At 43.5% G+C, this 22274-nt stretch overlaps 1 protein-coding gene across 10 annotated transcripts in view; it reads right to left on the bottom strand.

Moving 5' to 3' along the window:
* LOC101123872 (rab5 GDP/GTP exchange factor) overlaps positions 1–22274 on the bottom strand; it is a 155115-nt gene that overhangs the window by 84510 nt on the left and 48331 nt on the right. For 4 of the 10 annotated variants that reach the window (XM_063708122.1, XM_063708118.1, XM_063708119.1 and 1 more), the window contains one exon: positions 18875–18932. The exons of the other annotated variants lie outside the window; for them this stretch is intronic. The gene's annotated coding sequence lies outside the window, so the exon portion shown is untranslated. The remainder of the gene's footprint in view (positions 1–18874; positions 18933–22274) is intronic. 10 annotated transcript variants of the gene reach the window in all.

Genomic DNA, 22274 nt, shown 5'->3' with positions numbered 1-22274 from the left:
CAGGGCAGGGGCTGGGCCTCAGTGTCCCTGTGTGCCCCCTTGAAATCTGGTACACAGTCCCAAAGCAGCAGGAGGTTAAAAAAGGAACGAGGAGGCCCGCAGCCTGGCCCTGAATCCCTGCGCTGTCATTTCAGACTAGATGACCTCAGGCAATTCTCCCCGACTCCACCCCACCCCTGCCAGTTCTGTGCCTCCCTCTGAAAAGTGGGGCTACACCACCCCTGCCTACCTGCTCACAAGTGAGAATTGAAACCAAGTGCTGGGCCTGGCACGGTGGCTCACACCTGTAATCCCAGCACTTTGGGAGGCTAAGCAGGAGGATCACTTGAGGTCAGGAGTTCGAGGCCAGCCTGGCCAACATGGTGAAATCCCATCTCTACCAAAAATACAAAAATCAGCCAGGTGTGGTGGCGGATGCCTGTAATCCCAGTTACTTGGGAGGCTGAGGCAGGAGAATTGCTTGAACTGGGAGGCGGACATTGCAGTGAGCCGAGACTGTACCATGGCACTCCAGCCTGGGTGACACAGTGAGACCCTGCCACCAAAAAAAAAAAAAAAAAAGAAAAAGAAACCAAGTGCTATATGTGAATGAGCTCAGGTAATCTGCATAGACTCTACCCCTTAACTTAAGCCCAGGAGGTTGACGCTGCAGTGAGCTATGATTGCAACACTGCACTCCAGCCTGGGCAACAGAGCAAGACTCTATCTAAAAATAATAATAATAACCTACCGTTTAAGATGCGTTTATGTGGTAGATTAAGTGGTGGAGCCTATTGTTTATCCCCTGTCGATAGATGAGGAAGCTGGCGCTCAGCAGAAACAGTGAGTGACTTCCTCAGGGTCTCAGGGCTGCTGAGAGGTGGAGGCTGGAAATGCTCCCAGGTGGTCTGAGATGGAAGCCCTGCTGGGAAGTCCTCCCTCAGGGGACAGGAGCCTGTGGACATGCCTTGCACCCTGTTGCACTCTCCGTGGACGTGAGGAAGTGCTGCTCTTTTCATCTTAGAGATGAGAAAGGGAGGCCTGAAGAGGAGGCAGTGACTTTTGGAGGCCACCCTGAGTCTACGGCACAGCTGAAACACTGATTTTGCTTTCAGCTCTTCCCTCCTACTGGAATTTCCTGATTTCTTTGAGATCTGAAGTAAGGGGGACAAGGCTCCTGGGCCTCCATGAGCCAGGTGGCCCTGATGATGAGCCACCCACAGATCCGCAGGCATTGGCTGCAGGTGCCAAGCCAGTCAGCACAGACCTCTGCCATTTGCTGTCATTGCCATGCAAGGAAAGAGTCCCAGCTCACAGGCAGATGTGCTCCACAAGGCAGCCAGGACCTGCAACCTGGCCACATCCATCCAACATCTAGGGTCACCTCTCCGTCCAGACCCATGCCTGGTTATTAAGAAGTATTTAGTGATGGCAGGAGACCCACCTGGAGACTGGGTGGGTGATGGTGGCAGTGATGATGGTGGAGTTAGTGAAGACAGTGGAAGTGAGAATGGAGGTAAGGACAGGTGTGAAGGTGAAGGTAAAGGTGGAAGTAAGGATGGAAGTGAAGGCAGAAGTAAGGATGAAGGTGAGGATAAAGGTGAGGTTGAAGGTGAGGATGGAGGTGAGGATGGAGAGCAGGAGGAAGGGGAGGACAGAAGTGAGGTTGGAGAGGAGAATAGAGGGGAGGACAGAGATGAGGATGGAGGTGAAAGAGGGACAGTGAGTGAGAAGAGAGTGAGAATGGAAGGGAAGATTGAAGTGAGGAAGGGAGAACAGAGGGGAGGATGGAGATGAGGAACGAAGAATGGAGGGGAGGATGGAGGGGAGGATGAAGGCGAGGATGGTGGTAATGGTGGAGGTCAGGGCTGGGTGTGGTGGCTCACACCTGTAATCCCAGCACTTTGGGAGGCCGAGGTGGGTGGATCCTGAGGTCAGGAGATCGAGACAATCCTGGCTAACACAGTGAAACCCCATCTCTACTAAAAATACAAAAAATTAGCCAGGCGTGGTCGCACGCACCTGTAGTCCCAGCTACTCGGGAGGCTGAGGCAGGAGAATCGGTTGAACCCAGGAGGCAGAGGTTGCAGTGAGTCGAGATCACGCCACTGCACTCCAGCCTGGGTGACAGAACAAGACTCTGCCTCAAAAAAAAAAAAAAAAAAAAGTGGAGGTGAAGATGGAGATTTGGATGGAGGTGAAGATGCAGGTGAGCGTGGAGGTGAGTTTGGAGATGAGAGTGGAGTTGAAGGTGGAGGTGAGGATAGACGTGTAGGTGTAGGTGAAGGTGGTCTTGAGGATGGAGGTGAAGGTGGAGGTGAGGATGGAGGTGAAGGTGAGGGTGGAGGTGAGGATGGCGGTGAGGGTCGAGGTGAGGATGGAGGTGAAGGTGGAGGTGAGGACAGAGCTGAAAGTTGAGGTGAGGATGATGAGGATGGAGGTAAAGGTGGAGGTGAGGACAGAGCTGAAAGTCGAGGTGAGGATGATGAGGATGGAGGTGAAAATGAAGTTGGGGATAGAGGTGGAGGTGGAGATAAGGATGGAGATGAGGATGGAGGTGATGGTGGAAGAAATGGTAAAAATGGTGAAGACACTGGTGATGGCAATGGTGAAATGGGAATGCCATTGTGGGTCATGAAATCGAAGGTCATGGTTATGGTGGGAACAGGAACAAGCAGAGGCAACTTCCTGAGAATAGTTCTTGACCCAGGTCCCTCCACGAACCTCGAAGCTGACCCAGCCATAGGGGAGATACCTTCATTTCAGTCCCAGCAGCCTCCCCCAACCAGTCAGGGTCCCTGAAGAGCATCTGGCTCTCCACAAGACAATAGACAGGAAGGGGACCCAGTGGCCCCCCCAAGCTTAGCTAATGTGAGTGAAGAACCAAGCAGAACCCAGGCAGCAGATGGGATAGGAGTTTCCAAGCCAGTGCTTGGGGATAGGCCCTCCCAATTCAGAAACAAAGCAAGGCCCTGGCCACAGCCAGGAAGGATTGTAAGGGCCTTCCTGAGCAGACACAAAGGGGCCCTGAGCCGCTAGGGGTGATGAGGAGCGGAGGCAGGGCCAGGCAGAGGGTCTGCAAAGAATTACACTGGAAAGGTGGAAGGGGGACATTGGGTCTAGTGGTTTGGCCTGTGGAGAGCTGTCAGGAGAGGGGAGGATGAGGTTGGTGGAGATGCCTGAGGCAAGGGTGTTTGGGGGTCTTGTTGGCAGCATGGTGGCAAAAGGCTCCAGAGGCAGCCACGCGTGTGTTCCAAGGCAGCCGCTGGGAATCCCACCACCTCTGGCTCACAAATGCCTCTCCTATTGTTAACATGAACACAGACCTGTCAGGCCCTCCATGATTGATGCTTGGACTTTTCCATTATCCACGGGCAGCCTGCCACTCACAGTTCCCCAGGTGTGCCCACTTCTGGCCACCGCCAGGACCCCTGCGAGGGGCTGGCCTGGAGAAGCCTGGCTGGGAGCATGGGCCGGCCTTCCCGACTCACTGCCCAGGCTGTGGGCCTTGCCAGGTGTCAGACTCAATTTCCTGACCCTTCCTGCTCAGAGAACCAAACATCTCATCTCTCCACCCAAGCTGGGTCCACCCAGGTCACTGGCTTGGCAGGAGGAAGATCCCTGGGGGTCCAGACCAACTGACCAGGCAGGGCAGGGTAGGAGCAGAATGCTGAAAGGTCATGAATCCAATTTGTCACCCATGGGACAAACTTTCAAAGGGAAGGCAATGCCATGGGATGGGGTGGCCAGGGAGGCCGTGGAAGGTATTGGAGGAAGCCCTAGGCCCTGAGTCCAGAGAACCCCCAATTCAATCCCGACTCACCCTGTCCCACGGACAAGAACCAGGGCCAGCTCCACTGGCAAATCAGGTAGTTGAGTAACTGGATTTTTGAGGTCCACCCCACCTTCCATTAGTCAGCAAAGATCCCGATTCTACAGCCAACCCCATATCCTTACACAATTTTGAATGTATTGCTTTTATTAAAAGAATAGCTTTATTGTAATAAAATTCACACACCATACAATTCACCCATTTAAAGTGTACCATGCAGTGGTTTTTAGTATATTCACAGAGTTGTGCAATCATTTCCACAGTCCATATTATATTTTATTTTATTATTTTTTGAGATGGAGTCTTGCTGCGACACCCAGGCTGGAGTGCAATGGCGCAATCTTGGCTCACTGCAATCTCCGCTTCCTGGGTTCAGGCGATTCTCCTGCCTCAGTCTCCCAAGTAGCTGGGATTACAGGCACATGCCACCACACCCAGCTAATTTTTGTATTTTTAGTAAAGACAGGGTTTCACCATATTGGCCAGGCTGGTCTTGAACTCCTGACCTTAAGTGATCAGCCCACCTCGGCCTCCCAAAGGGTTGGGATTACAGGCGTGAGCCACTGCACCTGACCTCGCAGTCCATTTTAGACCATTTCATTATCCTGAAAACAAAACCTCTGCTTTTTGGGCTGGGTGCAGTGGCTCATGCCTGTAATCCCAGCACTTTGGGAGGCTCAGGTCGGGGGATTACTTGAGCCCAATAGGAGTTTCAGACCAGCCTGGGCAACATAGCAAGACCCCATCTCTTTAATAAATTTAAAAATTAGCCAGGAGTGGTGGTGCATACCTGTAGTCTCAGCTACTTGGAGGCTGAGGTGGGAGGATCGCTTGAACCCAGGAGTTGGAGGCTGCAGTGAACTATGATGGCACCACTGCACTCCAGCCTGCACAACAGAGCAAGACCCTGTCCCTCTTAAAAAAAATGCTTAAATCCCTCCTAATCTCTGGGTGGCCTCCTGGTCTTTGAGCCTGGAGTGAAGCTGAACCCACAGGTGAGAGAACAAGAGGCCCCAGCTACAGGAAGAGAGGACTGCAGAACTGGAGGCACTACCACCCAGCAGATATGAATAAGCACCCACTGACTAGGCACTCTTGTAGTCATTTGATGGCTCTGGGTCCCAGCTGTGGGCAAAGCCCAGGCTGGGTGCTTTGGGATTCTGGTTCTGTGCCTGGCATCCCTTCTGGCCCTGTCTGAGTAGCAGCTTCCTGCAGACAGATGTGGCCTTGTGCCCTGTGCTGGCAGGTCCTCCCAAGAGCTGAAGGTGCCTTAGGACACAGGCCCATGGCTGCTGACCTCCACTGATCAAGGGAGGCCTGATGAATGGGGGCTTTTCTAAGTGGGACCACATCTCTCCTCAGGTCACAGTGCCCAAGAAAGGGTCACAGCTTCCCCCTCTGATTGGGTCTTCACATGGAAGGGTCCACGTCCCCCTCAGATTAGACTTTCCAAAGCATGGTTGTAACTCCCTCATCAGACTTACTTTTCGGGGGAGCTCCCTGTGTCTTCCCTCAGACCTTTTGCAAAGCATGCCTATGTTTTTCCCCTTAGGGTAAGGCCATGTCCTCTCTGTCATACCAGCTTCCTAGGAGTTCCACCCACAGTGTGGCCTTCTATCCGAGCTGCACTTTCCTCATCCATAAAGTTGGGGGAGTCATATCTGCCTCATAAAATTGCCATGGATGGAACAAAAACAGCATAACATCACAATATTCACGAACTCATCAAAACTCACTATAGCCATACTATGTAATGTTATTGGCAATAAAAAGAAACAGGAACTGATACATGCCACAACATGGATGGACTCTGAACACATGATGCTAAGTCACAAAGAATCACAAATTGCATTATTCCAGTTATATGAATAGACAAATCTATAAAGACAAAAAGTAGATTGGTGGTTGCCTAGGGCTGAGGGTGGGGCAGAATGGAGGGACTGTGGGACAAGGGCTAAGGGGAGTGAAGCTTCTTTTAGGGATAAGGAAAATATTGTAAAATTGATTATGATGATGGATGTACAATTCTCTGAATATACTAAAAGTCATTAAAGTGTACATGTTAAATTAGTGAATTGTATGGTAAAGTGTATCTTGATAAAGCTGTAAAAGGATGTACAGACATGTAAGGAAGTGGGAAAATATGACCTGTAATTAAAAAAATAATAATCGAAACAGACCCAGAAGTGACAAAGATGATCAAATTAGTTTCCAAGATTTTAAATCGGCTATAGAAATATGTTCAAGATTTTAAAGGGAAAACAAATATAATGAGGAGAGAAATAGAAGATTTAAAAGAGAACCAATGGAACTTCTAGAGCTGAAAACATAATGTCTAAGATAAAAAACATATGGGATGAGCTTAACAGCAGATTTGGCACTACAAAGACAAGATCAATGAACCTGAATCTATCTAAACTAAAGCACCAAGGGAAAAAAGCAAGCCAAAAAAAATTTTAACAGAGCCTTGGTGACCTGTAGGACAATATTAATCCATCCAACACACATATAATTGGAGTACCAGAGGCAGAAGAAATAATTGCTGAATTTTTTTCAAACTATAAATTTGACGAAAACCATGAACCCAAAGATCCAAGAAACTCAAAGAGCTCCAAGAAGAATAAATATTGATTCAGGCCAGGTGCGGTGGCTCACACCTATAATCCCAGCACTTTGGGAGGCCGAGGTGGGTGGATCACAAGGTCACGAGATCAAGACCAGCCTGACCAACATGGTGAAACCCTGTCTCTACTAAAAATACAAAAATTAGCTGGGCACAGTGGCATGCGCCTGTAATCTCAGCTACTCGGGAGGCTGAGGCAGGAGAATTGCTTGAACCTGGGAAGCGGTGGTTGCAGTGAGCCGAGATCGTGCCACTGCACTCCAACCTGGTGACAGAGCGAGACTCCATCTCAAAAAAAATAAATAAAATAAATAAATACCGATTCAAAGAAAACCACACCAAAACATATCACAATCAAGTTGCTGAATACCAAAAATAAAGAGAAAAATCTTAAAAGCAGCCAGAGAAGGAAATAACACATTATGTAGAAGGAACAAAGATAAGAATTACTGCTGACTTATTATCAGAAACAATGAAAGCTAGAGGACAATAACATGACATCTTTAGAGTGCTAGGGGGAAAAAGCTGTTAACCTATAATTCTTTATTCAATTAAAATAGCCTCTCTCAAACGAAGACAAAAAAAAAATTTCTTAAGAAACAAATGGTGAGAAAACTTATTGCCCAACAGAAACTGCAATACAAAAATTTATAAAATTAAAATTTCAGGCTAAAGGAAAAAGATAAACATAAACATGAAATACAAGACAATGAAAAGCACTAGAAATGGCAAATATGTGGATTAATGTAACAGATATTTTCTCTTATTTTCATTTCTTTAAAAGATAATTGGCCAGGCATGGTGGCTCACACCTGTAATCCCAGCACTTTGGGAGGCTAAGGTGGGCAGATCACCTGAGGTCAGGAGTTCGAGACCAGCCTGACCAACATGGTGAAACCCCGTCTCTACTAAAAATACAAAAGTGGCCAGGCGTGGTGTCACAGCCCTGTAATCCCAGCTACTCAGGAGGCTGAGGCAGGAGAATCACTTGAACCCAGGAGGCAGAGGTTGTGGTGAGCCAAGATCACACCACTACACTCAAGCCTGGGCAACAAGAGTGAGACTTCGTCTCAAAAAAAAAAACAAAAACAAAAACAAAAAAAACAGTAATTGTTTAAAGAAAAAATAGCAGTGTATTGTGGGGTTTATAACTTCATAGGTGTAAAATGCATGACTACAATAGCATAAAAAATGGAAGATTGAAATGAAAGTATGGTGTTGTAAGGTTCTTATATTATTCATGAAGTGTTAAATGCAACGTAAGTGTAGATTGTGAAAAGTTAAAGATTCACATTATAAACTCTAGGATAATCGCACACACAAATAGCTAATAGGTCAAAGGTGACAAAATGGCAAACAAAAACCAAAACAAACAAGAAACTTCAATCTAAAGGAAGGTAGGAGACCCAGTGTGGTGGCTCATGCCTGTAATCCCAGCACTTTGGGAGGCTGAGGCAGGCAGATAACATGAGGTCAAGAATTGGAGACCAGACTGGCCAACATGGTGAAACCCCGTCTCTACTAAAAATACAAAAACTAGCCGGGCGTGGCAGCGCTTGCCTCTAATCCCAGCTACCAGGGAGGCTGAGGTAGGAGAATCGCTTGAACTCAGGAGGTGGAGGTTGCAGTGAGCCAAGATCACGCCATTGCACGCCAGCCCGGGTGACAGAGTGAAACTCCATCTCAAAAAAAAAGAAAAAAAGAAAAGAAACAGTAATTAAAGAAGACCTAAATAAATGGAAAGACATGCTGTGTTTATGGACTGGAAGACTTAATATTGTTAAAATGCCAATAATCCCTAAAATGATGTACAGATTCAGTGTAATCCTTATCAAAATCTCAGCTGCCTGTTGTAGAAAGTGACACGCTGATTCTAAAATTCATACGGAAATGCAGAATTACAAAACAATCTTGAAAAAGAAAAAAATCGGAAGACTCACACTTCTTGACTTTAAAACTTACTACAAACCTGTAATAACGAAAACATCATAGTAGTGATGTTTTATAGACCCAAATATAAAAGCTAAGGCGACAAAACTCTTAGAAGAAAAGGTAAGTATAAATCTTTGTGACCTTGAATTAGGCAATGGTTTTCTTAGATACAACACCTAAAGCACAAGTAATAAAAGAAAAACTTCATAAATTGGAGTTCATCAAAATTTGAAACTTTGTATTTCTTTTTTCCTTTGTTCTTTCTTTGTAAGGACAGGTTTTTTTTGTCTTTTTGTTTTTGACACAGAGTTTCGCTCTGTCATCCAGGCTGGCGTGCAATGGCACAATCTCGGCTCACTGCAACCTCCATCTCCTAGGTTCAAGTGATTCTCCTGCCTCAGCCTCCTGAGTAGCTGGGATTACAGGCGCGCACCACCACGCCTGGCTAATTTTTGTATTTTTAGTAAAGGTGGGGTTTCACCATGTTGGCCAGGCTGGTCTCGAACTCTTGACCTCATGACCCACCCACCACAGCCCCCCAAAGTGCTGGGATTACAGGCGTGAGCCACCGCACCCAGCCCCTGAGACAGGGTCCTATTCTGTTGCCCAGGATGAAGTGCAGTGAAACAATCATGGCTCCCTGAAACCTTGAACTCCTGGGCTCAAGTGATCTCCCTGCCTAGCTGGGACATCATCAGGTATATTGGCACGTGCTACCATGCCCAGCTAATTTTTTTGATTTTTTGAAAAGACGGAGGGGGGGGTCTCACTATATTGCCCAGGCTGGTCTTGAACTACTGACCTCAAAGTGATCCTCCCACCTCAGCCTACCAAACCACGGGGATTACAGGCATAAGCCACCCCACTTGGCCAAAAACTTTCTGTTTCAAAGCACCAAGGAAGTAAAAAGACAAACCACCTAAATTTGTGTTTTGAGTAGAGACGGGGTTCTACCATGTTGGCCAAGCTGGTCTCAAACTGCCAAGCTCAAGAGATCTGCCCGCCTCGGCCTCCCAAAGTGCTGGGATTAGAGTCGTGAGCCACTGGACCCAGCCTAAATTAAGGATCTTGAGGTGGAGAAATTATCCTGGATTATCTGGATAGGTCCCACTGCAAAGTTTCTCATAAGAGGGGAGGCAGGAGGGTCAGAGTCAGAAAAAGAGATGTGATAATGGAAGCAGAGATAAGTGCCAGAGCAAAGGGGGTGGAATTTGAAGATGCTGCACTGTTGCATTTGATGATGGAGGAAGAGGCCATGAGCCAAGGAACTCAGGCAGCACCTAGAAGTGAAAAAAGGCAAGCATCTCCCTCAAGAGCCTCCAGAAGGCGAACCTGTGACATCTTGATTTCAGACAGACTGACTTTGGACTTCTGACTTCCAGGACTGTATGGCAATAAATTTGTATTAAGTCACTATATGGCATATGTTAGAGTAGCAGTAAGACACTAATATACATGTCTCTTATTAAATTTATTCCTAGGTATTTTGATTTTTAAACACTATTATTAATGGCTTTCTTTTGGCCGGGCACAGTGGCTCATGCCTGTAATCCCAGCACTTTGGGAGGCCGAGGCCGGCAGATCACTTGAGCTCGGGAGTTCGAGAGCAGCCTGGGCAACCTGGTGAAACCCCATCCCTACTAAATATACAAAAATTAGCCGGGCGTGATGACGTGCGCCTGTGATCCTAGCTACTCTGGAGGTTTCAGGCAGGAGAATCACTTGAACCTGGGAAGTGGAGGTTGCAGTGAGCTAAGATTGTGCCACTGCACTCGAGCTTGGGTGACAGAGTAAGACTCTGTCTCAAATAACAACAATAATAATAATAATGGCTTTGTTTTTAAAATTTCAGTTCCCATTGTTTGAGCTAGCATATGGAAATTCAATTGACACTTGGTTCTGCTAACTTATTAGTTCTAGTAGCTTATTTCATATCTCCTGGGACTTTCTATACAGATGATCATGTTGTCTGCAATAAGAACAGTGTTACTTCCTCCTTTCCAGTTGGTATGTCTTTTACTTTTTCTTCTTTTATTATTGCACAAGCTTGAACCTCTAGTACTATGCTAAATGCAAGCAGCAAGAGTGGACATGCTTGCCTTGTTTCTAATCTTAGGGAGAAATAATTCATACTTTATCCATTAAGATATTAGCTTTAAGTTTTTGTAGCTGTATTTTTTCTGGTTGAGATAGTTCCCTTTTATATTTAGTTTGCTGATTTTTTTTTTTTTTTAATTATCAGTGGGGTGGGCACAGTAGCTCGTGCCTGTAATCCTAGCACTTTAGGAGGCTGAGGTGAGTGGATCGCTTGAGGCTAGGAGTTCGAGACCAGCCTGGCCAACATGGCAAAACCCCGTCTCTACTAAAAATACAAAAATTAGTTGGGCGTGGTGGTGCATGCCTGTAGTCCTAGCTACTGGGGTGGCTGAGGCATGAGAATTTCTTGAGCCTGGGAGGCAGAGGTTACAGTGAGCCGAGATCGCGCCACTGCACTCCAACCCGGGCAATGGAACAAGACTCACCCTCTCAAAAAAAAAAAAAAAAAATAATAATAATAATAATAATGAATGGATGTTGAATGTTGTCAAATGCTTCTTTTCTGCAAGTATTGAGATGATCCTGCCATTTTAAACCTTTCTTCTGTTAATATATTGCATTACATTGACTTATTTTTGTTTTTGTTGTTAAAGCAACATTGTATTTCTGGGATGCATTTCACTTGATCTTGATATTTTATCTCTTTTATTTATTGGGTTTGATTTGCTAATCTTTCTAAAGCATTTTTGCATCTTTTTCCATGAAGACTGCTGGTCCACATCAGGGACCAGCAAACCTTGTTCTGTAAAGTCAGTAAATATTTGAGGCTTTGCAGGCCATATAACTTCTGCTATAACTACTCAACCCTACTACTGTAACAGGAAAACAGGAAAAGACAGTATGTAATTTAATAAATGTGGCTATGTTTCAATAAAACTTTATCTACAGAAACAAATCATAGTCTGGTTTGGCCCCACAAGCCATGGTTTGCTGACTCCTGGTCTATTTGTTAGGTGTTTGGTTTTGGTATCAGAGTTAACACTGGCCTCATAAAATTACTTGGGAAGTATTGTCTTCTATGTTTTCTAAAAGTTTTTGTGGGATTCATATTACTCCCTCCTTAATTATTTGAAAGGATTTACCAGTCAAGCCATCTGGATCTGAAATTTTTATCAGAAAGATTTACATAAAAAAATTTTTGGCCAGGCATGGTGGCTCATGCCTGTAATCCCAGCACACTGGGGGGTGCTGAGGTGCTTGAGGCCAGGAGTTTGAAACTAGCCTAGGCAACATAGCAAGACCCCATCTCTACAAAATATATATAAAAATTAGCTGGGCTTGGTGGCGTGCACCTATGGTTCCCAACTACTCAGGAGGCTAAGATGGTAAACCAGGTACAGACAGAAGGAGCTCTAAGAGAAGCTCTCCATTTGTGGTTCAGACTGCGGAAGGAGGCCCCTACAGGTCAGGAAGAATGGAGACAGCCCCAGTTTGTTTTTTGTGATGTTGTTTTTGTTGGTTGATTGGTTTTTGGTGTTAATTGCCGTTCCCTACTGTCCCAGCTTCTAGGCAATCACATGACATGGTGAGACAGGCAAAAGCAGTTGGGTAACCACCAAATGCTCTGTGAGGGAACACTTCTCTCAAGAGTCTGTGGCCCCAAGAGTGCTGGAGGGATTCCTGTTGCTGTCTTTCTCTCTATGCTCTTGCCACTTGGCACTGAAGAAAGATGCAGTCGTAAGAAGTATGTGGCAGAGCAGAGAAACTGAAGCCCTGGCTTTAGAGTTAAAGGACTAGGGAGGGGCCCTTGGGAGCTGAAAAGTGTCAGTGAAATTGATGAGAAGAGGGAGCTTGAGATGACAATTTGATTAACAATTTATATAAGCTCTTCAGCTCACCCCTGAGCTGCATGTGTGTGCATTTGACCCTAAACAGCACAGGCTTTGAGAAAGAAATTACAGGATGGACCACTCCCCAGGTTCCAGGCTGGCCACTGCGTGGTACATACTCAGGACATATCTGAATACTGCAAAGTATTTGGGAACTAAACTGACATTGTAACCACAGCTCACGGAGTGCAGGTAGGAAGCTGCAGCTTGAACCTAACCAAATCCATTGCCTATTTTTCTTTTATAAATTAAACTTCTCCATAGAATTTAACCGCGTAACACTATGTTCGAGACATCCAAAACACAATTCAAAATTATCCAATATATAAAGAACTAGGGAAATCTAAACATCTTACATGGAAAAAGATAATTAACAGATGCCAACCCCAAGATGGCACAGATGTTGGAATTACCAAACCAGGATTTTAAAGCAGCTATTTAACTATTTTTCTTCTTCTTTTTTAGACACAGTCTTGCTCTGTCACCCAGGCTGGAGTGTGCAGTGGCATGTTCTCAGCTCACTGCAACCTCTGCCTCCCAGGTTCAAGCAATCCTCCCACCTCAGCCTCCTGAGTAGCTGGGATTACAGATGTGCACCACCACACCTAATTTTTTTTTGTATTTTTTGTAGAGAGACAGGGTTTCACCATGTTGGCCAGGCTGGTCTCGAACTCCTGGCCTCAGGTGATCTGCCCGCTGCAGCCTCCCAAAGTGCTGGGCCACCATGCCTGGCCTACCTATTTAACTAGTTTTCTAAGGGAGAATATTTTTTAAATGAATGGAATGATAGAAACCCTCAGCAGGAAAATAGAAGATACAAAGAAGAACCAAATAGATAGTTTAGAACTGATAATATACAATTACTGAGTTTTAAAATTAACTCAATGAGTTCAGTAACAGAATGTGCATGACCGAAGAAAGAGCTAGTAGACTTGAAAACAGGTTTTAAAATGTTATCTGGTGGCTCAAGCCTGCAATCCCAGCACTTTGGGAGGCCAAGGCGAGTGGATCACTTAAGCCCAGGAATTTGAGACCAGCCTGGCCAACAGAGCAAAACCCTATCTCTGAAAAATACAAAAAAATTAGATGGGCATGGTGGTGTGCACCTGTAGTCTCAGCTACTTGGGAGGCTGAGATGGGAAGATCTCCTGAGCCTGGGGAGGTCAAGGCTGCAGTGAGCTGTGATTGTACTACTGCACTCCAGCCTGGGTGACACTAGAGACGGGGTTTCACCATACTGGCCAGGCTGGTCTTGAACTCCTGTCCTCAGGTGATCCACTGCCTCGGCCTCCCAAAGTGCTGGGATTACAGGTGTGAGCCACCGCGCCCTGGCCTAAAATACATATGATTATTGAAAGCAAAAGATGTAATATTGTCTAATAAGTATTTTAAAAATAAGCTTTATTTTTTAGAACAGTTTCAGATTCTAGTGGGATTTCAATGTTTATAGACGCAATACATATGATAACTACAACATAGTAAGGACAGGGGAAAGGAACCTACATGATAGCCAGGTTCCTACATTTTACAAGTGGTAAAATATTAATTCTAAGCAGAAAGTAAAAAGTTTGGTGTACATACTGTAATTCTTAGAGCCACCACTAAAGAACACTATACAAAGAGATATAATAAAATAATCAATTGATAAAATTGAATACTAAGCAATAGTCAAATAACCCAAAAGAAGTCAGGAAAGGAAACAGTGAGGCATAAAAAACAGAGAGCAGCCGCATGCAGTGGCTCACGCCTGTAATCCCAGCACTTTGGGAGGCTGAGGCGGGCGGATCACCTGAGGCCAGGAGTTTGAGACTAGCCTGGCCAACATGGCGAAACCCCGTCTCTACTAAAAATACAAAACTTAGTGGGGTGTGGCAGTGGTCACCTGTAGTCCCAGCTACTCAGGAGGCTGAGGCACAAGGATCACCTGAGCCTGGGAGACAGAGCTTGTGGTGAACTGAGATTGCACCACTGCACTCCAGCCTGGGCAACAGAGCAAGACCTTGTCTCCTGTCTCAAACAAACAAACAAAAGAGAGCAAACAGAAAATAACAAAATGATAGACCTAAATCCAAGTACATCAACAATAACAATGAATGTAAATGGTCTAATCACACCAACTAAAAGACAATGACAGAAGAGATTTTTTTTTAAAAAAAGACATGACTATACATTTTGTTGCTGCTGTTGTTTTATTTATTTATTTATTCTGAGACAGAGTCTTGCTCTTTCACTCAGCCTGGAGTGCAGTGGTGCCATCTTGGCTCACTGCAACCTCTGCCTCCCAGGTTCAAGCGATCCTCATGCCTCAGCCTCCTGAGTAGCTAGGACTACAGGCGCATGCCGCCACACCTAGCTAATTTTTTGCATTTTTGGTAGAGACAGGTTTTCGTCACATTGCCCAGGCTGGTCTCAAACTCCTGGCCTCAAGTGATCTGCTCGCCTCGGCCTCCCAAAGTGCTGGGATTACACGCATGAGCCACTGCACCTGGCCTGACTATACATTTTAATATAGGTAGATTATAAGTTTAAAAATGGAAAAAGATATGTTACGTAAATGCTGGTCAAAGGAAAACTGAACTGGTTATATTTACATAAGACAAACTGTACCTCAAAGCAAGGAAATTTACAATAGATTAAGAGGGACATTACATAATGGTAAAGACCCAACACCATTTAAAATGTGTACACATCTAAAAACAGACCTCAAATATATACAGCAAAACTGACAGAACTTGAGGAGAAATAGACAAACTCAAAATTATAGTTGGAAACACCAATGCTCCTCTTCAAGAATGGACAGAACAGATAGAAAATCAGCTAGGATATGGAACTAAACACAATCATAAACCAACTAATATTGATAAAACACTCCATCCACAACTGTAGTCTTTTTGAAGGCACATAGCCAGGCATGATGGCACATGCCTGCAATCCCAGCTATTCAGGAGGCGGAGGCACGAGGAGCACCTGAACCCAGGAGTTGGAGACTGTAGTGCACTATGATTGTGCTGGGAATAGCCACTGCACTCCAGCTTAGGTAACACAGCCGAGACCCATCTCTAAAAAAAAAAAGCATATAGAACATTCACTAAGACTATGTCCTTGGTCACAAAATAAACCCCTAACAACTGTTTGTAATTTAAAATTATATAAACGATGCTTTCTGATCATACAATTTAACTAGAAGTCAATAATAGAACACTAAAAAATATTCAAATGCCTAGAAATTAACTACATACTTCTACATAATCCTGGGTGAAACAGGAAGTCTCCAGGGAAGTAGAAAATATTTTAATTTGAATGAAAATGAAAATAGAACATGTCAAAACTTACAGGATGCCGCCAAATTAAAGGGGAATTTATGTAATGAAATGATTATATTAGAAAAGAAGAGGCGGGCACAGAGGCCCACACCTATAATCCCAACATGTTGGGAGGCCAAGGTGAAAGGATTGCTTGAGGCTAGGAGTTCAAGATTAGCCTAGGTAACATAACGAGACACTGTATCTACAAAAATTTTTTTAAAAATTAGCCTGGTATGGTGGCACATACCTGTAGTCCCAGCTACTCGGGAGGCTAAAGCAGGAGAATCACTTGAGCCCATGAGTTTGAGGATGCAGTGAGCTAGGATCCTGTCATGGTACTCCAGCCTAGGTGATAGAGTGAGATCCTGTCTCAGGAGAAGAAGAAAGAAGAAAGGAAGAGGAGGAGTTGGAGGAGGAGGAGAGGAGAAGGAGGAGAAAGAGAAAGAGAAGGAAAAAGAGAAAGAGAAGGAGAAGAAGTAGTGAAGAAGAAAGAGGAGGAAGAAGAGGAGGAGGAGGAGGACGACGAAAGTTTTCTAATCAATAACCTAAATTTCTGTTTTTTGTTTTGTTTTGTTTTTTTGAGATGGAGTCTCGCTCTGTCGCCCAGGCTGGAGTGCAGTGGCAGGATCTTGGCTCACTACAAGCTCCGCCTCCCGGGTTCACACCATTCTCCTGCCTCAGCCTCTCGAGTAGCTGGAACTACAGGCACCAGCCACCATGCCCGGCTAATTTTTTGTATTTTTAGTAGAGACAGGGTTTCACCATGTTAGCCAGGATGGTCATGATCTCCTGACCTCATGATCCGCCCGCCTGGGCCTCCCAAAGTGCTGGGATTACAGGCATGAGCCGCTGCGCCTGGCCCTAAATTTCTGTTTTAAGAAACTATAAAAAGAGTAAAATCAACCCAAGGTAAGCACAAAGAAGGAAGTAACAAAGGTAAGAGCAGCAACCAATGAAACTGAAAATAGAGAAATCAATTAAATCAAAAGCTGATTCTTTGAAAAGATGTGTAAAATTCCCAAACCTCCAGCCAAATAACAAAAAAAGAGAGAAAAGAAAGGAAACGAGACATAAACTATCAATATTGGGAATGAAATACGTGATATCACTACAAATTCTACAAATGTTAGAAGGATAATAAGGGGATATTATGAACAAGTCTATACTCATAAATTTAACAATGTAGATGAAATGAAACAATTTGTGAAAAACCACAAACTACCAAAAGTCACACAAGGTAAAATAGAGAATGGGAATAGTCCCATACTATTAACGAAATTGAATTTGTTGTTAAAAAACCTTTCAAGAGGAAATCTCAAGGCCCAGATAATTTCTCCAGATAATTCTTACCAAAGATTTAAAACAGAAAAAACACCAATTCTACACAATTGTTTCCAGAAAATAGGGAAATGAACACTTCCAAAATTGTTGTATAAAGCCAACATTACCTTTACATCAAAACTAGACTATGGTAGTACAAAAACAGAAGTCTACACAGACCAATAGTCTCTATGAACATAGACCAAAAAAACTCAAAAAAAGTAGCAAACAGAATGCACCAATATATAAAACAGTAATAAATCACAACCAAGGCAGTTTCATATCAGCAATGCAAGGCTGGTTCAATATCTGAAATCAATCAATGCAGTGTATGTTATTAACAGAAGAAAAACATACCAACACATTGATCAATGTGTCCATTTCTTAAAATAATCAATATATCAATATGATCATATCAACGTATCAATGTATCATATGCAGAAAAAGCATTTGAGAAGATTCAACATCCATGCTAAATAAAAACTCTTTTCAAAGTAGGAATAAAGGGGAACTTCCTCAACCTGATAAAGGACATCTCCAAAAATCCAGAGCTAAAGTCATACTTCAAGACTGAATGTTTTCACCCAAGTTAAGGTACAAGATAAGGATGTTCATTCTCATCGCTCCTGTTCAACATTGTACTGGAAGACCAAAGTAGGGCAATAAGGCAAGAAAAGAAATAAAGAGCATACAGATAGAAGAGGAAGAATCAAAATTGTCCCTACTCAAAACTCCTGATTGTCTCCATAGAAAATCCCACAGGTTGGGCTAGACACAGTGGCTCACGCCTGTAATCCCAGCACTTTGGAGGGCCAAGGCGGGCCGATCACGAGGTCAGGAGATTGAGACCACAGCGAAACCCATCTCTACTAAAAATACAAAAAATTAGCTGGGCACGGTGGCGGGCACCTGTAGTCCCACCTACTCGGGAGGCTGAGGCAGAAGAATGGCATGAACCCGGGAGGCAGAGCTTGCGGTGAGCTGAGATCGCACCACTGCACTCCAGCCTGGGCGACAGAGGGAGACTATGTCTCAAAAAAAAAGAAAAGAAAAAAAGAAAATCCCAAGGGCTGGGTGTGGTGATTCATGCCTATAATCCCAGCACTTCGGGAAGCTGAGGCAGGAGGATCGCTTGAGCCCAGGAGTTCGAGACCAGCCCTATCAACAAAGCAAGACCCCATCTCTACAAAATATAAAATAAAATTAGCCAAGTGTAGTGGCACACCTGTAGTCCCAGCTACTTGGGAGGCTGAGGTGGGAGGATGACTTGAACCTGGGAGGTCAAGGCTGCAGTGAGCTGTGTTTGCACTATGGCACTCCAGCCTGGGTGACTAAACAAGACCCTGTCAAAAAAAAAAGGAAAGGAAATGAAAAAGAAAAAGAAAAATCTCAAGAAATCTTCAGAAAGAGGCTGGGTGCAGTGGCTCACGCCTATAATCCCAGCACTTTGGGAGGCCAAGGTGGGTGGATCCCTTGAGCCTGGGAATTCAAGATCCAACCTGGGTAACATGGTGAAACCCTGTGTCTACCAACAATACAAAAAATTGACTGGGTGAGGTGGTGCACACCTATAGTCTCAGCTACTCAGGAGGCTGAGGTGCGAGGATCCCTTCAGCCCGGGAGGTCGAGGCTGCAGTGGGCTGTGATCACGACACTGCACTCCAGCCTGGGGAACAAAGTGAGAGCCAGTCTCAAGAAAAATAAAAAAAGATATCTACAGAAAGAAAAATATTTAAAACTATAAATAAGTTTGTAAAGGTTGCAACATAGAATTGTGTATTTATGTGCTAGCAACAAAAGATTAGAAACTGAAATTTTAAAACTGCTATTTATAAAACACCAAAACAATGAAGTACATAGGTATAAAATTAGCAAAACGTGCAAAATATTTATGCTAGAAATGTCAAAATGCTTTTAAAAGGAATCTAGAAAGACCTAAATAAATGAAGAGGCATACCATGTTCACAGATTAGAAGACTTGATACAGGTTGGATGTCACTGCTTCCCAAAGTGATCTGTAGATTTAACAAAACACAGATCAAAATCTGAGCAGGATTTTTGTAGACATATACAAGCTGGTTGCAAAATGTATATGTAAATGCAAAGGAATTAGAATAGCCAAAGCAAATTTGAATAAGAATAAAGTTGGAGGACTCACATTACCTGAATTTAGGACTTACTATAAGTAATTAAGTAATTGCTATAGTAATTAAGACAGTGTAGTATTGGCAGTGAGACACAGGTCAACACCATGGAATGAAATAGAATACATCAATGCAAAAGAATAGAGTATACAGTCCGGGTGCAGTGGCTCACACCTGTAATCCCAGCACTCTGGGAGGCCGAGGCGGGCAGATCATGAGGTCAGGAGATCAAGACCATCCTGGCTAACATGGAGAAACTCCGTCTCTACTAAAAATACAAAAAATTAGCCGGGCATGGTGTCAGGCACCTGTAGTTCCAGCTACTCGGGAGGCTGAGGCAGGACAATGGCTTGAACCCAGGAGGCGGAGCTTGCAGCGAGCCGAGATTGTGCCACTGCATCCCAGCCTGGGCAACAGAGCGAGACTCCATCTCAAAAAAAAAAAGAAAAGAATAGAGTATACAAATAGACCCACAGAAATACAGCCAACAGATTTTTGACAAAACTGCAAAGACATTTCAATGGAGTAAGGATAATCTTTATAACAAATGGTGCTGGAATATTGGATATTGTTTGGCAAAAATAAGTGAACTTCAACCTAACCTCACAGCTTATGCAAAAAAAAAAAATTAGCTCAAAAAGATCTCAGATCTAAATGTAAGACTAAAACTTTAAGAAGAAAACATCGAAAAAAATATTGTGACATTAGGTTAGGCAAATAATTAGGTTAGGCAAAGAGTTCTTAGATATAACATCAAAACCACAATTTGCAAAATAGAAGATTAATTGGATTTCATTAAAATGTTAAACATCTGTTCTCTGAAAGATTACTATTAAAATGAAAAGACAAGCTACAGAAAGAAAAAAATATTTTTTTAAGATGGTCTTACTCTGTCAACCAGGCTGGAGTGCAGTGGTGCAATCACAGCTCACTGCAGCCTCAACTTCCTGGGCTCAAGTGATCCTCCCACCTCAGCCTCCTGAGTAGCTAGGACTACAGGTCCACGCCATCATACCTGGCTAAGTTTTTTTATTTCCTTTATTTTTTTTTTTTTGTAGTGACAGGGTCTCGCTATGTTGCCCAGGCTGGTCTCAAACTCCTGGCCTCAAGTGATCCTCCTGTCTTGGCCTCCCAAAATGGTGGGATTACAGGTGATCCTCCTGTCTTGGCCTCCCAAAATGGTGGGATTACAGGTATCAACCACTGTGCTCAGCCCCAAGAAAGAAAATCTTTAAAGAACATATACCCAACAAAAGACTTGTATCTAATATATAAAGAATTATTAAAACTCAACAGTCTATTTCCCCAACTTGCTCAGGCAAAATAGGAGGAAAATTAAACAGACATTTCTCCAAAGAAGACAAAACAGGTATGGTATATGAACAAATGCTTTATATCATTGGTCATTAGTGAATGCTACTTAAAACCATAAGAGGATACCACTAAACACCTCCTTAGAATGGCTAAAATTAAAAGGGCTGATCATATAAGTGCTGACAAAGATATAAAATGACTGGAACTCTCATACAATGCTAGAGGGAGCACAAAATGGTACAACCACTTTGGAAAACAGTTTAGCAGTTTCTTAAAAGATTAAATATATACCTACCAGATGACAGCATTCCACTGCTGGGTTATTTACTGAAGAAAAATGAAAGCATGTGTCCATACAAACACTATTATCTGGATGCCTATAGCATCTTTATTGGTAAAAGCTAAACACTAAAAAACAACCTAAATGTCCATCAACAAGATGAACGGATTAAAAAATTGTGGTATATCCAATCAATGGGGAAATACTTAGCAATAAAAAGGAATGAACTATTGATACACATAACATGCATGAATCTTAGAACAATTATGCTGAATGAAAGATGCCAAAAAGAGTATATAGTAAATGATTTCATTTATATGAAATTCTAGAACTGTGTGGTGCAATGTAGAAGGTACCAGTCACGTGGCTGCTGACTACTTGATAGGTGGGCTAGTGCAAAAGAACTTTCAAATTTTACTTAATTTAAAATTAAAAATGAAAGCAAAATAAAATATTTTCTCCACTAAACAACTTTATTGTTTTGGTAGAACTGCATTTCATGACTGTGTTAATTAATGTTACTTTTGCATTGTGGTGTGAGGGTTGGGTATACCCAATTGTTTCTAGTATTACCTACTAGGTATACATGACACTCAGACATCTAGTCAAAATCAATGACCTGATTCAACTGGAATATTTCCTTTCTTTCTTTTTTCTTTTCTTTGACATGGAGTTTTGCTCTTGTCACCCAGGCTGGAGTGCAGTGGCTTGATCTTGGTTCACTGCAACCTCCACCTCCCAGGTTCAAGCGATTCTCCTGCCTCAGGCTCCTGAGTAGGTGGGATTACAAGATGCCTGGTTAATTTCGTATTTTTAGTAGAGACAGGGTTTCACCATGTTGGCCAGGCTGGTCTCTAACTCCTGAACTCCTGATCTGCCCACCTCGGACTCACAAAGTGCTGGGATTACAGGTGTGAGCCACTGCGCCCAGCCTCAATTTGAATATTTTCTATGGTACCACTGTAATACTGTAATATGTATACTGATTTGAATATTTTATGTAGATAGCACTAGTTATAGTGATGCTTATGTACACTGTAATGGGTAGGAAAATTACAATACTCTTATTTCCATTATGATTTAATTAATTCATTTTTGCAGTTTAAAAAACAATTACAGATGCATTTTAAAATTTAAAACAGGCCGAGCATGATGGCTGACACCTATAATCCCAGCACTTTGGGAGGGCAGATCACCTGAGGTCAGGATTTCGAGACCAGCCTGGCCAACATGGTGAAACTCCATTTCTACTAAAAATACAAAAATTAGCCAGGCATGGTGGTGGGTGCCTGTAATCCCAGCTACTTGGGCAGGAGAACTGCTTGAACCCAGAAGGCAGAGGTTGTAGTGAGCCGAGATTGTGCCATTGCACTCTAGCCTGGGCGACATGAGTGAAACTCTTGTCTCACCAAAACAAAAAAAAAAAATTAAAATAAGGTCATACTACTGATGCAGAATCAAGTGGAGGCATAACAGGAAAGAAAAAAAAAGACTGAAAGAAGGCATATTGCATATTTCTTTTTTTCCCTATCCCCCTCCCATTGCAAATTTCATGATAAATAACAATTTGGCTGTATTAGAGCAAAACAAAACAAAACCTATTTTTCTGTTGTTGTAAA

The sequence above is a fragment of the Gorilla gorilla genome, chromosome 6, assembly GCF_029281585.2.
Source record: "Gorilla gorilla gorilla isolate KB3781 chromosome 6, NHGRI_mGorGor1-v2.1_pri, whole genome shotgun sequence".
Classification (NCBI taxonomy): domain Eukaryota; kingdom Metazoa; phylum Chordata; class Mammalia; order Primates; family Hominidae; genus Gorilla; species Gorilla gorilla.
This window is presented reverse-complemented; position numbering and strand designations above follow the sequence as displayed.